This window comes from Mobula birostris, chromosome 9 (genome assembly GCF_030028105.1).
Source record: "Mobula birostris isolate sMobBir1 chromosome 9, sMobBir1.hap1, whole genome shotgun sequence".
NCBI classification, from domain to species: Eukaryota; Metazoa; Chordata; class Chondrichthyes; order Myliobatiformes; family Myliobatidae; genus Mobula; species Mobula birostris.
In genome coordinates, this window is record NC_092378.1 from 43062400 (window position 1) to 43075558 (window position 13159).

A 13159-nucleotide genomic window follows, 5' to 3' on the forward strand; every position below is an offset into this window, starting at 1 on the left:
GGAGTAGAAAGATGTGGAAATGGGCGAGTGGGAGGAGAGAAGGAGCTGAGAGAAGGGGAGGAGGAATGCAGAGAGGAAGGGTGAGAAGGGATAGGAGGGAGTAGTGTGTAGAAGGACGAGGGGAGGAGGAAGGAGGGCAGGAGTATGGGGAGGGGGTAGGAATGGAAGAAGGTGTAGGAGAGGAAGGAGGGAAGAACGGTAGAGGAGGGGGTAGGAGGAGGATGATGGAGAGTAGGAGGGGGAGGAGGAAGGAGGGCAGGAGTATAGGGAGGGGGTAGGAATGGAAGGAGGTGTAGGAGAGGAAGGAGGGAAGAACAGTAGAGGAGGGGGTAGGAGGAGGATGATGGAGAGTAGGGGGGGAGGAGAAGGGGAGCAGGGGAGTATGGGGAGAAAATTGTAGCCAGCAGGGTGAATATCAGTGCATTAGGGATGCAGAATAAAAAAGGGTAGCCAAACACAGTACTCAAAGTGTTATATCCCAATGCATGGAGCATAAGAAATAAGGTGGATGATCTTGTTGCACTTCTACAGATTGTCAGGTATGATGTTGCCTGATATCATGATCACTTAATTGTGACTGACGGATGGTTGTAACTGGGAGCTGAATGTCCAAGGTTACACATTGTATCAGAGGGTTAGGAAGGTAGGCAGAGGGATGGTGTGACTCTGCCGGTAAAGAATGGCATCAAATCAGTAGGAAGATGTGACATAGGATCAGAAGATGTTGAATCCTTGTGGGTTGAGTTAAGAAACTGCAAGGGTAAAAAGAGCCTGATAACAGTTATCTACAGGCCTTCCAACAGTAGCTGGGATGTGGACCACAGATTATAGCGGGAAGTAGAAAATGAAAATGTTGTACTAGTTGTGGGAGATTTCAACATGCAGGTAGATTGGGAAAATCAGGTTGGTAATTGATCCCAAGAGAGTAATTTTGTTGAATACCTACGAGATGGCTTTTTAGAGCAGTTTGTCATTGAGCCTACCAAGGGATCAACTATAATGGATTGGGTGTTATGTAATGAACCGGAGGTGATTAGGGAGCTTAAGGTAAAGGAACCCTTAGGAGCCAGTGATCACAATATGATTGTTCAACTTGAAATTTGATAGTGAGAAACTGAAGTCCGATTTAGCAGTATTTCAGTGGAGTAAAGGAATTTACAGTGGTATGAGAGAAGAGTTGACCAAAGTAAATTGGAAGGAGATGCTGGCAGGGATGACAGCAGAGCAGCAATGGCATGAATTTTTGGGAAAAATTAGGAAGGTACAGGATAGATGTATTCCAAAAACGAAGAAAATGCCAAAGTTGTACAACTGTAGCTGCCAAAGGAAGTCAAAGCTAATGTAAAAGCAAAAGAGAGGGCATACAATAAAGCAAAAGTTAGCAGGAAGATAGAGGATTAGGAAGCTTTTAAAAACATACAGAGAGCAACTAAAAGAATCATTAGGAGGAAAAAGATGAAAGTTATCAAAAATATCAAAGTGGATGGGAAAAGCTTTTTCAAGTATATAAAAAAAAGAAAGATGAGAGTGGATATAGGACCACTAGAAAATGAAGCCATGGAAATAGTAACAGGGGACAAGGAAATGGCAGATGAACTAAATGAGCATTTTGCATCAGTCTTCACTGTGGACACTAGCAGTGTGCTAGATGTTGAAGGGTGTGAGAGAAGAGAAGTGAGTGGAGTTACAATTACAAGGGAGAAGGTGCACAAAAAGCTGAAAGACTTAAAGGTACATAAGTCACTTGGACCAGATGAACTGCACCCTAGGGCTCTGAAAGAGGTAGTGGTAGAGATTGTGGAGGCATTAGTAATAGTCTTTCAAAAAAAAGAATCATTGGACTCTGGCATGGTGCCAGAGGTCTAGAAAATTGCAAATGTCACTTCACACTTTAAGAAAGGAGGAAAGCAGCAAAAAGGAAATTATAGACCAGTTAACTTGACCTCAGTGGTTGGGAAGATGCCAGAGTTAATTGTTAAAGATGAGGTAGTGGAGTACTTGGTGACACAGGGCAAGATAGGACAAAGTCAGTATGGTTTCCTTAAGGAAAAATCTTGTCTGACGAACCTGTTGGAATTCTTTGAGAAGATTACAAGTGGGATAGATAAAGGGGATGCAGTGCATGTTGTATATTTGGACTTTCAGAGGGTCTTTGACAAGGTGCCACAATGAGGCTGCTTACAAAGTTAAGAGCCCATGGTATTACAGGAAATGTATGGTTAGAGCATTGGCTAATTGGGAGGAGACAGTGAATAAGAATAAAAGGATCCTTTTCTGGTTGGCTGCCAGTGACTAGTGGTGATCCACAGGGGTCAGTGTTGGATGATGGCTTTGTTGCCAAGTTTGCAGATGATACAAAGATTGGTGGAGGAGCAGGTAGTGTTGAGGAAACAGGTAATCTGCAAAAGGACTTAGACAGATTAAGAAAATGGGCAAGAAAGTGGCAAATGAAATACAATATTGTAAAATGCATGGTCATGCACTTTGGTGTAAAAATAAATGTGCAAACTACTTTCTAAACGGAGAGAAATTTTAAAAATCTGAGATGCAAAGCAACTTGGGAGTCCTTGTGCAGAACACCCTAAAAGATAACTTGCAGGTAGAGTCAGTGGTGAAGTAGGCAAATGCAAAGTTAGCATTTCATTTCAAGAGGTCTAGAATACAAGCGCAGGGATGTGATACTGAGCTTTTATAAGGCACCAGTGAGGCCTCACCTTGAGTATTGTGAACAGTTTTGGGCTTGTCATATGAGAAATTGGAGAGGGTTCAGAGGAGGTTCACAAGGATGGTTCTGGGAATGAAAGGGTTATCGTATGGTTCACAAGGATGGTTCTGGGAATGAAAGGGTTATCATATGAACAACATTTGATGGCCCTTGGTCTGTACTTGCTGGAATTTAGAAGTTTGAGAGTGGATGTTATTGAAACCTTTTGCATGTTGAGAGGCCTAGACAAGGTAGATGTGGAAAGAATGTTTCCCATGGTGGGAGAGTCTAGGACAAGAGGGCACAGCCTCAGGATAGAGGGACATCTATTTGAAACAGAGATGCAGAGAAATTTCTTCAGCCAGATGGTGATGAATTTAAGGCAGAGCTTGATAGGTTCTTGATTGGACACTGCATCAAAGATTATAGGGAGAAGGCTGGGTAGTGGGGCTGAGGAGGGGGAAAAAAGGATTAGCCATGATTGAATGACAGAGCAGACTCGATGGGCCAGATGACCTAATTCTGCTCATGTCTTATGGTCTAATCGTAACTATCAATTTCATCATCCAAATCATTGACATGTAACATAAGAAGTGGTCCCAGCACAGAACCCTTTCATTCCCAGAACCATCCTTGTGAACCTCCCCTGTGGCACACCAGCAGTGACCGGCAGCCAGCCAGAAAAGGCTCCCTTTATTCTCACTCTTTTCCTCTTGCCAATCAGCCTATGCTCTATCCATGCTAGTATCTTTTCTGTAATTACATGGGTCTTGACTTATTAAGCAGCCTCATGTGTTGCACCTTCCCAAAGGCCTTCTGAAAACCCAAATACACAATATCCACCAATTCTCCTTTGTCTACCCTGCTTGTTATTTCTTCGAAGAATTCCAACAGATTTGTCAGGCAAGATTTTTGCTTAAGGAAACCATGCTGACTTCAGCCTATTTTATTGTGTGCTTCAAAGTGCCCTGAAACCACGTCCTTAACAATCGACTCCCAACATCTTCTGAACCACTGAGGTCAGACTAAATGGCCTATAGTTTCCTTTCTTCTGACTTTCTCACTTCTTGAAGAGTGGAGTGACCTTTGCAATTCCCAGTCCTCCTAAACCATGCCAGAATCTAGTGCTTCTTGAAAGTTCGTTAGTAATGCTGTCACAATCTCTTCAGCCTCCTTTTTCACAACCCTGGGCTGTAGACCATCTGGTCCAGGTGATTCATCTACCTTCAGACCTTACTATTTCCCAAGTACCTTCTCCCTAGTGATGGTGACTTTACTCACTTCTGCCCCCTGACGCACTTGAACTTCTGCCATACTGTTAATGTCTTCCACACGAAGACTGAAACAAAATACTTACTCAGTTCATCTGCTGTTTCCTTGTTCCCCATTACTACCTCGCCAGCATCATTTTCCAGTGGTCCGATATCTACTCTCAACTCTCCTTTGCTCTTTGTATATCTGAAGAAATTTATGGTATCCTCTTTAATATTATTGGCTAGCTTACCTTCGTTTTCTACCTTTACCATCTTTATTACTTTGAGTTCCCTTCTGTTGGTTTTTAAAAGCTTCCCAATCCTCTAAAATCCCACAACGTTTTGCTCTATTATATGTCCTCTCTTTGGCTTTTATATTGACTTTGACTTCCCTTGTCAGCAATGGTCGCGTTATCCTGCCTTTAGAATACTTCTTCTTTGGTATTGCTCCCAGAAATTCCAGCCATTGCTGCTCTGCCATCATCCTTGCTAGTGTCCCCTTCCAATGAACTCTGACCAGCTTCTCTCTTATGCCAGTGTAATTTCTTTTACTCCACTGTAATACTGATGCATCTGACTTTGGCTTCTCACTCTCACAGTGCAGGGTGAATTCTATCATACTGTATTATAATCACTGTCTCTTAAGGTTTCCTTTACCTTAAGCTCACTAGTCAATTCCAGTTCGTTGCATAACACCAAATCCAAAATAGATGATCCCTTAGTGGGCTCAACCTCAATCTGCTCTAAAAAGCCATCTTCTATGCACTCTACAAATTCCCCCTCTTGGGATCCAGCACCAATCTGATTTTCCCAATCTACCTGCATATTGAAATCCCCCACGACCAACATATGTTGCCCTTTTGACATGCTTTTTCTGACTTCTGTTGTAATCTTTACTACTGTTCAGAGGCCTGTATATAACTCCCATCAGTTCTTTTCTTAGCTCTACCCACAAGAATTCTACACCTTTCAATTGTATGTCACCTCTTTCTAAGGATTTGATTTCAGTTTTTACCAACAGAGCCATCTCACTTGCTCTGTCTACTTTCCTGTCCTTTCAATACAATGTGTATGCTTGGATGTTAAGCTCCCAGCTATAATTTCCTTTTAGCCCCAACTCAGTGATGCCCATAACACCATAGCTGCCAATCTCTAACTGTGCTATAAGTTCATCTACCTTATTCTATACACTGTGTGCATTCAAGTAAGACCATAAACCTATATAATATAGGAGCAGAATTAGACCACCTGGCCCATCAAGTCTGCTCCGCCATTTCAGCATGGCTGATCCAATTTTCCTCTCAGCCCCAATCTCCTGCCATCTCCCTGTATCCTTTCAGGCCCTGACTAACCAAGAATCTATCAGCTTCTGCCTTAAATATACATAAAGACTTGGCCTTTACAGCTACCTGTGGCCATAGTTCCCTGTAAGCTGTGCACGTGTGCGGCGCACACACGTTTTTCAACCAGCGCACAAAGGAAATTAATGTGCGCACAAAAGGTTAGTTACCTAAAATAATGTAGTAGTTAATAATTATACTTATTGAAAATAATCTTTCAGCTAACTGTTTCTGTTAACTAGTTAGTCGGTTTTTCAAATACCACAATGCACATCACTAATTTACGTCACCCCACCTATCCTGTTCTGGTTTGTACAGCTGCATCACGGCGGCAGCCATGTTTGGCGGACAGTATTCATATCGTAAGTTTACAAAGATCTGTTTCAAATCCTGTAGATAGTTTACGAAGTTTTTATCGGAAAAATATTGATTCACTACGTCGAATTCAAAAGAAGTGAAGGGCGTGAAGCACAGAAGAACTGCAAATTTGTTTAAAGTTGAATGGCTTAACAAAATAGTAGAAACTGTTACACTGAAAGCTCATGAGGTCATGAACGTGAACGTTCAGCTACAAGAAATATTTATGTATGATTCGGAAACTGGAGTTGTCTGTTTGTATTATCGTGATGCGAAAGTTGCTGGAGAATTTGCTAGTGGAAAGAAGTGGGATGATATTTGGAAACTTAACTTTTTGAAGCATCATTTGGCAAGTAAATCACATTTGGACGGTGTGCAAAAGCTCAGGCAACAGAACCCGTCATTACCCGTTACAGGAGTGCTACATATGTTACGGTTGAGTGGAGATGAGCAAGAGCAAAAACGATCAAACCCAGAGGAGATCAAAGTTGAGGTACAAGAATGGTCAGCTTTTGATTTCTCTGCAATTGCAGATTGTGACTTCACATTTGGCGATGAACAAGTTAATGCCTTATGTCTAAAATATCATGATTTTTTAGCTGAAAATATTGTAATAGTTAGACAGTTTAATGATTTCAAATTTTCCGTGCAAGAAAATATTAAATCCAAACTGATTTCAAACTTTGCTCAAATGGTGGCATTTGTACTTCAAAATGAACAGTTTTGTAACCTTGCACAGTTGATGGACATTGGGGGAATCTTTCTTGCGTCTAGTGCGGACTATGAACGAGGTTTTAGCCTAATGAATCAACTCAAAAACAAGCTGAGAAACCATTTAGGTGAATGTCATTTGGATATGTTAATGAGAATCAAAAGCTATCAATGGGATGGAAGTTCTATTAGTCGAGATAGAGTTTACAAAGAATGGGTAAATGTCAAAGACAGGAGAGAGAAAAAATAACTGAGTGACTTAAATATGATAAAAATTAAATATCTCCAACCTGATGGCATAAACATTGACTTCTCTAACTTCTGTTAATGCCCCTCCTCCCCTTCGTACCCCATCCCTTATTTATTTATTTGTTTGTTTGTTTATTTATTTATTATTATGCTTTTTTTTCTTTCCTTTTTTTTCCCCTTTTTTTCTCCCTCTGTCCCTCTCACTATAACTCCTTGCCCATCCTCAAATCTTTTACTATCTCTTCTTTCAGTTAGTCCTGACGAAGGGTCTCGGCCTGAAATGTCGACTGTACCTCTTCCTATAGATGCTGCCTGGCCTGCTGTGTTCACCAGCAGTTTTTGTGTGTGTGACTTAAATATGTATGTTATTTTGTTGTTATACTGTGCAGTTCTATGTCAAATATTTTGTAAACCTACATAAACTGTCCCATGTGTGCATTCAGTGCGCACATACTTCTGTCACAGGAAAATAATTTGCACAACATAAGATTTTTGCACACAGTGACTACTAAAAATTAGAGGGATCATTGCCTGTGGGGAAGAATCCCACATATTCACCACTCTGGCTAAAGAAATTCCTCTTCATCTCCGTTCTAAAAGGTCGTCCCTCTATTCAGAGGCTGTGTCCTGTGGTCTTAGACTGTTCACCATATGAAGCATCCTCTCCACATCGACACTATGAAGGCCTTCCGCATTCGATAGGCTTTAATGAGGTTTCCCCCTCATTCTTCTGAATTCTAGTGAATACAAGCCCAGTGCCATATATAACACCTTCAGTCCTGTATTCAGCTCGTGCCTTCCCCAGAAGAGATCCCCATGATCCCAGAAATCTGAACCCCTGCCCCCTGCACCAGTTCCTCAGCCACACATTTACCTGCCAGATGCTCCTATTCTTACCCTCACTGGCGCTGTGGCACAGGCAGCAATCCAGAGACTATTTCCCTGGCAGTTCTGCTTTTCAGCTTTCTACCTAACTCCCCAAAACGTCCCTTCAGGACATCCTCGCCTTTCCTAACCATGTCATTGTACCAAGACTTCTGGATGCTCACCCTCCCCCTTTAGTATCCTGTGGACCCGATCTGAGATGTCCTTGACCCTACTCCGGGGAGGCAACATACCATCCCGGTTTCTCTATCATATCCACAGAATCTCGTCTTTATTCCTCTAACTTTAGGGCAGCGTAGTAGCATAGTGGTTTAGCACAACACTTTACAGTACCAGCGACCTGGGTTCAATTCCCATGCTGCCTGAGTTTACACATTCTAACCATGCTTAATCAAACAATATATTGACAATATTATTGAAATATTAAACGCACATCACTCCTCCCTGCATTGCTTTAAAATCCAGCTCAAAAAAGAGGGAAGGGGCAGTCCTGACGAAGGGTTCCGGCCCAAAACGTTGACTGATCATTTCCACGGATGCTGCCTGACCTGCTGAGTTCCTCCAGCATGTTGTGAGTGTTGCTTTGACCCCAGCATCTGCAGAGTATTTTGTGCTTTCATTTTCAACATGCCTAGATGACCTCCAACCCTTTTCCTTTCAGCTTGTATGGTACAACAACTCTTAATCCCCATGTAAGGCAACCCCTGTCAGGAGCAAGTTCATCTCTGTGCTGGTAAAAATGGGGAAACTGAAGATTCTGCTGCACATTCCAGCCATTTTAGGTGGCCATGTATACCTGAGACAGTCTTTTCTGGATTCCTTTTGTATCACCTTTGCTGAAATAGGGAGACTTACAATTTGCTTTCAGGAGAATACATCATGAGGAGTGTCCTTTTCATAATTATTTCTATAATTCCTTTTCCAAGGATAAATAGAACAATCCATCAGCATTTCCACGATTCGTCATCCTCTTGCATTCAATCTTGTAATTTTGTCCTCCCAGAAACACAGCCCATCTCTGCATTCATGCTGCTGCTGTTAGTGGAACATCCTTCTGTGGATTGAAAATGGACACTCGTGGTTCATGATCAGTGATGAGGGTAAACTCCCATATAAGTACTGGTTGAACTGTTTTACACCCAAAATGAGACTAAGGCCTCTCTGGCAATCTGTGCATAATTTTTCTGTGCGGCAGTAAGGGAACGTGATGCAAAGACTATGAGGCGTTCACTTCCATCACTCATAACATGTGACATCTCTGCAGCTATAACCATAAGGCGAAGCATCACAGGCAAGCTTCACTGGACAATGTGGATCATAATGTATGAGTGCAGTGTCTGACATCACCATTTCCTTTACCTTTATGAAAGCCACCTTACCACACAATACCACATTCCCCAATATCCAGCTTGCACTGTGGATATGATTTGCATTCAAACTTGTAAACAAGTGCCACATTCAAACTTGTGGCACCTATTACCCAGATGAGGGATTACGTAACCAATTTCATAGTCCCAGTCTCAATAATAAATGGTACATGAAGAGAGACCAAAAGAAAAGAGGAAAAATGTTTAAATCTTGAAGAGAAATCCTGTTTTATTTCTAATCATAAAAGGCTAAGTCCATGTTGGGTTATCATATTCAATTGGAAGCATAGTGTAGCAACAGGCAACACATTTTGTACAGCACAAGATACAACTTAAAATATATTCATTTTAGAGTAGATGGTTTTTAAGTGTTTTTCAATGCAAAAAGATTAAATAAATATACATGACTATTTGTGTATGATTACTATCTACTGTATATCTAATAAAAGTCCTGATGAAGGGTCTTGGTCTAAAACGTCGATTGTGCTCTTTTCCATTGATGCACTCTGGTCTGCTGAGTTCCTCCAGCATTTTGTATGTGTTGCTTGGATTTCCAGCATCTGCAGATTTTCTCGTGTATCTAATAAAATATGTTATTTTCGGCCTGAGTCGCTTAATACTCTGCAACAGAGATAGGAATTAACTGCGCTCAAGTTGACAGGTGACAAGGTGTTTGGTTAATATCGATGTTCCTAACACTATCACTTATTTCCATTATACTTTTCAAATTAAATAACAGCTTTATTTGATGCATTGCGAACTCTCATTAGGAGACACCGTAGTCTGAAAAGTTGGAATCACTGACTTTAAAAAAAATCCTGTTTTAAGAGCAGTTAACTATTTCCAACTTCAAGATTTTTGTTTGAAGAATTATACATTGTTTTTTTCCCCTGATCGTGACCAGGTGGGACAAGGTCCGATAGCTAAAAAATGACCCTTCCTCATTTTGTGTGTGAGGACGCTCTGAACCACTGCAGCTGGAATAAATGGAAAAGGCGGATCCCGCCAACAGTCGGAGTCCGTGTATCAGGTAGGTTACTGATCGCATGAGACTAGCAGAACAGCAATGGCTCTTGCCAGTCAGTAGTGTGCCCTTTATTCCCGGTTTGTGTGGAGTTTAAGTGGGGTTACAGATAGGTTCAGCTCGGAAGCGTGATGCCAAGCCGAATTAATTAAACCGTTTACACTGAGAAACACTCCGTGCAGGTCGAAAGCGGGGTGTTGAATGGCCTATGGAAGAGAAATTAACGCCGAGCTCCGCTCTCAACGCGCACCTAAACCCAGAACTTTAGGGAAAGACTGCAAGCAGAACCGCCAGTTCAAACTGACACAATGTTAAAAAACCCACTACTGCGCTTTCAGCGTTGTACTTTAACTCTCCTCACTCGACCTCATCTGCAAGGAGTTGTTTTCCTTCCATATCTTTCTCCTAACCCATCCCAAGATATGCACCATCACAAAAGGCAATTTTCATCCATAGTATCAGAATCCGGTTTGTTATCACCGGCATTCGTCGTGAAAGTTGTTAACTTAGCAGCAGCATGCAATACATAAAAAAGAAGAAGAAATAGTAAATAAAGAAGTAACACACATCAAAGTTGCTGGTGAACGCGGTAGGCCAGGCAGCATCTCTAGGAAGAGGTACAGTCGACGTTTCAGGCCGAGACCAATCAATTTAGAGTATATGTATATTGAATAGATTAAAATCGTGCAAAAACAGAAATAATGTATATTTAAAAAGTGAGGTAGGATCCAAGGGTTCAATGTCCATTTAAGAATTGGATGGGAGAAGGGAAGAAGCTGTTCCTGAATTGCTGAGTGTGTGCCTTCAGGCTTGTGTATCTCCTACCTGATGGTAACAGTAAGAAAAGGGCATGCCCTGGGTGCTGGAGGTCCTTAATAATGGACACCGCCTTTCTGAGACACTGCTCCTTTAAGATGTCCTGGGTACTTTGTAGACTAGTACCCAAGATGGAGCTGACTAGTTTTACAATTCTCTGCAGCTTCTTTCGATCCTGTGCAGTAGCCCCCCCCCCACCCATACCAGACCGTGATGCAGCCTGTCACAATGCTCTCCACGGTACATCTATAAGAATTTTTTGAGTGTATTTGTTGGCATACCAAATCTCTTCTAACTCCTAATGAAGTACAGTCGCTGTCTTGCCTTCTTTATAACTGCTTCTATATGTTGGGACCAGGTTAGGTCTTCAGAGATCTTGACACCCAGGAACTTGAAGCTGCTCGCTCTCTCACTTCTGATCCCTCTATGAGGATTGGTATGTGTTCCTTCATCTTACCCTTCCTGAAGTCCACAATCAGCTCTTTTGTCTTACTGATGTTGAGTGTCATGTTGCTGTGACACTACTCCACTGGTTGGCATATCTCGCTCCTGTACGCCCTCTCATCTCCATCTGAGATTTTACCAACAAATCAAATACAAATAATGATTTTATCATCAGCAAATTTATAGATGGTATTTGAGATATGCCTAGCCACACAGTCATGGGTATAGAGAGAGTAGAGCAGTGGGCTAAACACACACCCCTCAGGTGCACCAGTGTTGATCATCAGCGAGGAGGAGATGGTATCACCAATCCGTACAGATTATGGTCTTCCAGTTAGGATTGTGGGAATGATGGTGTTAAATTCTGAGCTATAGTTGGTGAACAGCATCCTGACATAGGTGCTTGTATTGTCCATGCGGTCTAAGGCCATGTGAAGAGCCATTGAGATTGCATCTGCCGTTGACCTATTGTGACAGCAGGCAAATTGCAATGAGTCCAGGTCCTTGCTGAAGCAGGAGTTCAGTCTAGTCATAACCAACCTCAAAAGCATTTCATCACGGTAGATGTAAGTGCTACCGGGCGATAGTCATTAAGGCAGCTCACATTATTCTTCTTAGACACAGGTATAATTGTTGCCTTTTTGAAGTAAGTGGGAACTTCCGCCCGTAGCAGTGAGAGGTTGAAAATGTCCTTGAATACTCCTGCCAGTTGGTTGGCACAAGTTTTCAGAGCCTTACCAGGTACTCCATCGGGACCTTCTGCCTTGCGAGGGTTCACTCTCACTAAAGTCAGCCTAACATCGGCCTCTGAGACAGAGATCACAGGGTCACCGGGTGCAGCAGGGATCTTCACAGCTGTAGTTATGTTCTCCCTTTCAAAGCGGGCTTAGAAGGCATTGAGTTCATCTGGTAGTGAAGCATTGCTGCCATTCATGCTATTGGGTTTTGCCTTGTAGGAAGTAATGTCTTGCAAACCCTGCCAGTGTTGTCGTACGTCCAATGTCGCCTCCAACCTCATTCGAAATTGTCTCCTCACCCTTGAAATAGCCCTGCATAAATCATACCTGGCTTTCTTGTACAGGCCTGGGTCGCCAGACTTAAATGCCACAGATCTGGCCTTCAACAGACGACATACCTCCTGGTTCATCCACGGCTTTTGGTTTGGGAATGTACAGTAAATCTTTGTAGACACACACTCATCCACACAGGTTTTAATGAAGTTTGTAACAACTGCACCATACTCATCCAGATTCAAAGATGAATCCCTGAATACAGTCCAGTCCACAGATTCAAAGCTGTTCTGTAATTGCCCCTGTGCTTCCCTTGTCCAGACCTTCTTGGTCCTCACTACTGGTGCTGCAGTCTTCAGTCTCTGCCTATACTCAGGGAGTAGAAGTACAGCCAGGTGATCAGACTTCCCGAAGTGAGGGTGTGGATTAGCACGGTAGACATTCTTGATGGTGGTGTAGCAATGGTCTAGTGTGTTGTTTCCTCTGGTTTTGCAAGTGATCTGTTGATGGTAATTGCTTTGTGATTTTTTCAGACTGGCCTGGTTAAAATCCCCCAGAACCATGGTGAAGGTATTAGGGTGTGCTGTTTCATGCATGTTGATCCCATTGTTCAGATCATCTAAAGCCTGATTGACATTGGCCTGAGGTGGAATGTATACCGCTACCAAAATGATCCTGGAGATCTCCAGTGTTAGGTAAAAAGGACGGCACTTAACTGCTAGATATTCCCGGTCTGGTGAGCAGAATTGGGACAGCACTGATATATTTGTGCACCAAAAAGAGTTGATCATGAGGCATACTCCTCCACCTCTGCTTTTGAGAGACTCTATAGATCTATCCTGACGGTGTATAGTAAACCCGTTGATCTGAATCGTTGCTTCCAGTACAGAAGGGGTTAACCAGGATATGGTTAACACTTTAATAACATGACAACAACTCCTGCCTACATCCCAAACAAGACCAGTTTATAAACAGAGGGCAATTGTAATAAGCAACGGA